Source organism: Chelonia mydas, chromosome 26, assembly GCF_015237465.2.
Source record: "Chelonia mydas isolate rCheMyd1 chromosome 26, rCheMyd1.pri.v2, whole genome shotgun sequence".
NCBI classification, from domain to species: Eukaryota; Metazoa; Chordata; order Testudines; family Cheloniidae; genus Chelonia; species Chelonia mydas.
In genome coordinates this window covers 15,439,418-15,445,745 of record NC_057859.1, presented here as the reverse complement: position 1 = coordinate 15,445,745, position 6,328 = coordinate 15,439,418, and positions in this window count along the sequence as shown.

Genomic DNA, 6,328 nt, shown 5'->3' with positions numbered 1-6,328 from the left:
CCTTGATATCTGCCCGAAGGTATTGTAATTCCTACAGCTGGAGCTCAGCTGGGACTGGACAGCTTCCTCCCCCCAAACACTGATGAGGTCCAGCACCTCGCCATTGCTCCATACTGGGGGATCGCCTGGCGCGTGGAGGCATGGTCACCTGGAAAGATTCACCAAGAGCACTCCACGCCTGGCTGAGCAAACAGGAAGGGGATTTTCAAAATTCCCAGAGAATTTAAAGGGCGTGTCTGACGGTTGGTCACCTGAGGGCAGGGCAGTAGAGTTCAAAGTGATGACCAGAGTGGCTAGCACAGGCATTGTGGGACACTTCTGGAGGCCGATCCGAGCGCACTAACGGACCAGGGCGTCCACGCTGGCGCCGCGGCGCTCCAGCAGGGGCGCAGCAAACGTTATTCCACTCGCCGAGGTGGAGCACCGGGAGCGCTCTAGCCGTGGAGTCAGAGCGCTCTACTTGCCTTGCCAGTGTGGACGGGGATTGAGCTAGGGTGCCTGGGGCTGCTTTAATGCACTCTACCTCGCAAGTGTAGCCAAGCCCTAAGACACTAACTGGATGCATCCCACCATCAACCTCAGCCTGGACCAGTCCACACAAGAGATCCACTTCCTGGACACTACGGTGCTAATATGCGATGGTCACATAAACAGACACCACCCTATACCGGAAACCTACCGACCGCTATGCCTATCTACCTGCCTCCACCTTTCACCCAGACCACACCACACAATCCATTGTCTACAGCCAAGCTCTTCGATACAACCGCATTTGCTCCAACCCCTCAGACAGAGACAAACACCTACAAGATCTCTATCAAGCGTTCTTACAAGTACAATACCCACCTGCGGAAGTGAAGAAACAGATTGACAGAGCCAGAAGAGTTCCCAGAAGTTACCGACTACAGGACAGGCCCAACAAAGAAAATAACAGAACACCGCTAGCCGTCACCTTCAGCCCCCAACTAAAACCTCTCCAGCTCATCATCAAAGATCTACAACCTATCCTGAACCCATCACTCTCACAGATCTTGGGAGACAGGCCAGTCCTTCCCTACAGACAGCCCCCCAACCTGAAGCAAATACTCACCAGCAACCACACGCCACACAACAGAACCACTAACCCAGGAACCTATCCTTGCAACACAGCCCGTTGCCAACTGTGTTCACATATCTATTCAGGGGACACCATCACAGGGCCTAATAACATCAGCCACACGATCAGAGGCTCGTTCACCTGCACATCCACCAATGTGATATATGCCATCACATGCCAGCAATGCCCCTCTGCCATGTACATTGGCCAAACTGGACACTCTCTACGTAAAAGAATAAATGGACACAAATCTGACATCAGGAATCATAACATTCAAAAACCAGTCAGAGAACACTTCAATCTCTTTGGTCACTCGATTACAGAACTAAAAGTGGCAATTCTTCAACAAAAAAAACTTCCAAAACAGACTCCAACGAGAGACTGCTGAATTGGAATTAATTTGCAAACTGGATACAATTAATTTAGGCTTGAAAATAGAATGGGAGTGGATGGGTCATTACACAAAGTAAAACTATTTCCCCATGTTTATTCCCCCCCTACTGTTCTTGTAAAGTGCTGGAAATGCTGTAGCTCATGAAAGCTTATGCTCAAAGAAATTGGTTAGTCTCTAAGGTGCCACAAGTCCTCCTTTTCTTTTTACGGGTACAGACTAACACGGCTGCTACTCTGAAACCAGTAAACTCATAGAGGACGAAAACATTTACACTCTGATTTGGTAAGTAATCTTTCTCTTTGACAAGATCTACTTTAACAAGAGTGATGTTAGAAGCTATAATTTGCCCTAAACAGCTTTTACCATTGATTTTTACACTCTCTATGAATTTTCCATTACCACTCCCATACAGAGCATTGGCACAATTTATGGGGCCACCCTCTACTGAACTCACAGTAACAGCATTTACATAAAAGGTGGCAGTGTTGGGGTACGTTTGGTTACACCCAGACAACTGCTCAGAGTTATACAACATACCAACATTGCTATAAACTGGACTTCCAAGATGATACAGTTTCTGCTGTTCTTCCCTTGCTTTTTTGACTTGGAGCTGAAGTCTGGCAGTTTCTTGTCATGTTTGGGGAACCCCTCCTCAGCAGCCAGCAGCTTAATATGCTCCCTACGAGCCCTTTCCTCTCTCTCATCAGCCTCCTTCTTTCTTTCATCAGCTTCTTTCTCCAGCTGGGCCTAGGCTTGCTTCTCTCTCATTCGAATTTCTGCCAGTTTTTGTTCATGCTCAAACTGCAGGCCGTCTCTCAAGGCTTGCAGTTTCATTGCTTCTGTTGCTGCTTTCTGGCTCGTGGTCACTGATCTTTAACCAGCAAAACTCTCAATACCAAAATTCAAATTTGGGTAGCGTGGGGTTCTGATCCAAAGCTTAATTGACCTGGTTCTGTGGATCCTAGCCGGACTATGCCACTGTAACGATGCTGCCCTTGGTGGGACACTTCTGAGAGTATCAATTCAGGACAAATTGCTTAGAGCAGGGCAGTTACAGCCCAAGGCTGGGATTCCTTTGCACACCAAGGCAAACCAAACCAGCCAGACGGAGACGACTGAGATCAGGGCTCCGTTGTGGCACGTTGGGGTATGTGTCTCAGCATCCCTTGCCTGCAGGTTTACAGCTTTGGGGGCTGTTTTGCAGCATCTTGCCCCCTCGCGCTGCCCCTTGCCCGCCTGCCAGGGAAGAGCTGGCTGGTTTCTGGGGGTTCTAGGAACAGAACCCCAAACCAGGGCCATGCAGGCTGCGGTTAGCAGGGCACGTGCTCAGACCCAGGGGCTCTGATCTCCTCTGGGAGTGAGTTCCGGCGTCCAGCCCAATGTCGTCCCGGTGCCTCGTGGCTGCAGCAGGAGCTCACAGGGAGACATGTCTCGGAAACATGGGACCTGTCCACGGGCCCGGGGAATAGCAGGGCAGAACGTGCCCAGTGGGGTGGCGCCGGGGAGTTCTTGGGGCTGGTTCCTGGGAGCAGTTGTTGAGCCTGGAGGTGATCGGTGCATGGATTGCTGTGTCCAGTTCTGTACCCAGGCCCTGATACCAGGGTGATGGGCGCAGAAAGCCTGTCTAGGTCTCAGATGGGAGTGTCCGTGTCTGTCAGCCTGGGTGGGCAAACATAACCAGCTGAGGGCAGGTGCCCTCCATAGCCCCATGCAGGGGCCAGACTGGCTGCCACTCCATTTGCAGTGGGGCTGGAGTGGGTCACTGCTGGGCCCTGCCCCAGGGAGCATTGCCACAGGTCCAACCCGCTCGCAGGGCTGGGAAACAGGCTCTGGGCTTTGCCAAACTCGGTAAGGACCATGCCCGTGTGGGGCTCCGAGATTTCTGTGAGTCAGGGCTGCAGTGTGTGGCTGATTAGTTCTCCAAGGGGCTGCGGCCAGGCTCAATGCTTTGTGTGAGTGCCACCTTGGCTGGGGATGGGGCACCCCACCCACACCCTGGGGCCCTGGCTCAGCATGGGTAAGAGGGACCTGCAGCGAGAGCAGGGCAGGGATAAGGGTCGCTTTGGGGGGCAGCTGGATCCACATGGGGGGTAGGATTTCCCCATTGCCTCCGCAAACTGGGCAACCCCCATGGTCAGGGTACGGGGCCCATCTCCTGCTATGCCACCCCCTGCAGCAGAGAGGCTGGCTGGGCCATGGGCCTGACCCCTACCCTGCCCCCTACCTGGCAGGACCCCCGAGAGCAGGGCAGGGGAGCCTGTGGGCAGGTAGCGCTGCCCCTGGGTGATCAGCATGTGAATGGCCCAGGGCCCTGCACCCACCCAGCTGGCCTGCCCTGGAGCACAGAGGCACACCTTAGAAACCTGGGGCTGGAGGGTCCAGCTTAATGGTGGGAGCAGGCCGGGCAGGGGAGCAACGGGGGCAGGGCATAGGGCACCGCAGAGCCAATACTGAAGGGGGGGTGGAATCCTGCCCTCTCTGATTTACAAGTGAGCCAGCTCTGCCTATGTGTGTGGTGGGGGAGGGTTAGGAGTCAGGACTCCTGGGTTCTATCCCCAGCTCAGGGAGGCGAGTGGGGTCTCATGGTTAGAGCAGGGGGCGCGGGGAGCCACGGCTCCTGGGTCCACTCGGGGCTGCCTGGCTGCAGCACGGCCAGAGGGAAATAAAGTCACTGCTCCAGGCCCTCACTGGTAACAGGCTGGCACTGCCGGGGGGCCGATCTGTAAGGACCCACATTGCATGGACCACACAGGACCTGCGGGGGATGGAGAAAACCTGGCTCACGGATCGCACTGGGGCATTGTTATGGGGAGCTATCAGCTGGGGGGGATGCTTCTAGCAGGGTCCTCCGGGGCTCGGTCCTTGGGCCAAAGCTGTTTAATTACCCCCCCGCCACCCCCGCCCTAGTGGAGGCTCAGATCTTTGCGGGCACAGTTGGCAGGCGAGTGGGAGGCTGGGGTGGGTGTTGTCCCGGCGGGCCGGGTTCCTGCAACAGAGAGACCTGCCGCGCCCTCGGACCAGCAGCGTCTGAATGCAGCCCGAGGCCACAGGGAACCCAGACCCCGGGTTTTCCCTGCGGGCTGGGAGACGGCGCCCTGGTGAGCAGGGGCTCAGACAAGGACATGCGGGTTGTGGCTAATGAGTGCTCGATGCAAGGCTGCGGCTAACTGGGCCCCGGAGATCCTGAGGAGACCCAAAGGAGAACGGCCTGTCGAAGGCCACGAGCTTCCCGCAGGACACAGCCCTAGCGAGACCATTACAGGAATCCCGGGTCCAGTGCTGGGGTCCGCACCCCAGGAAGGGTGGGGAGATACTGGAGTGTGTCCCAACAATCACCATGGAGTGTGACTGAATCGGCCTATGGATGAGGAGGCCGAGAGGTGATGGGGCATCGTGCCAAGGTCCTGCCACGTGGACGAAGGTCTGAGAGCGGCTGGGGCATTCCCAACTCGTGACTGGAAGCGGGACAAACTCCCAGCAGTGACGGTTAAACATCAGGACAGCGCAGTGAGGAGGTGCTGGAATCGCCATGGCTTGGAGTCTCAACATCTTGAGCCGATCACTTTTTAAGGGCTAGGCTGTAAGCCGAATCCTCAGAGGACCTTTACAGCCCATGGGTCGGGCTGCGGGGGTCCCTTCTGGCCCTGGAGTCTGCGAAGCTGAGTCTCCCTGGCCGTTGCCCTCTGTCGTGGCCCTCAACACATGCAGAATGCCTTGCACCAAGATAACAACAGTAATCCAACCGCATGCTTCAGGGCTGCAGTTGATCACCTGTAGGGGTCAGGAAGGAATCTTTCTCCCAGTGCCCAACTGGTCAGACCCATCAGAGCTTGCCCACGGTGGAGCCAGGACACTGTGGGAGAGGGGGTGCGGTGCACGTGTTTGGAGGTGGCACAGAGAATCTGTCCTAGATGCCCAGCGAGTGTGCCTTTCCCCCAGGTCAGACTGGCAGGGACCTGGAGGGGTGATGGGGGGGAGTATCGCCTTCCCCTGCAGTTGGGGGGAGCAGATCGCCTGCTGGCATCATCTGGGCATGTTGCACCTGGTTAAGTTCCTGCCCTCTCAGGGGCCTCAGGCATGGGTGCCCCTCCATCTCTCCTGGTCTGGGCTTAGACTGGGTGAAAATTACTGGCCTGTGCTGAACAGGGGCCCTTCTGGCTCAAGAGTCAATGAAACAATTTCATCCCCAAGTGCTTAGCAAAGGCAGGAATCCTTTACACTGAAATGCAGCTGCCTCTGTGGGGGAGCACAGCCGCCGTGCAGCAGCTGCCCCAACGCCCCAGTGTGGGGTGGAGACGGAGGAACCCTGCCCCAGGATTCCCGTTTGCAAGGTTAAACGCAGACAAAGGCAGAAGGGTGAGAGCAAGGTTTAAATATAATTCAGGTAGGAAATTGTCTTGTAAACACTGAGAGGCGGGTTCCATCCGGCCCCAGGGCCAGAATCTGCCTGGAATTAAACACAGCAAATCAGAGCCACCAGACTTCCGGGGATCAGAGACATGCAGGCCCCCCAGCTCGGCCCGTCCTAGGGGCTGACAACTCACTGGGCAAGGAAAGTGCATGAGCCCCCACAGGGGCCCGAGTGACGGGGTGTCTCGCTGGGGCAGCACTGAGTGTGAGGCGTGAGCGCCCCCTAGCGCTGAGCTAGGGCTTTGAGGTCAGTGCTGAAGGTGGGGAGCCCCCACCACACTCCCTGAAAACACCCCCTGGCTCTGCCCTGGGGCAGGCACTGAGTGCGTGGGGAGAGCGCCCCACGCTATGTGGGGTTCCCATCCCCCCAACCCTGAGCCGCTGGCCTGGCCCCTCCAAGGCGGTGGTGGTGGAGGTGGGGAGATGTG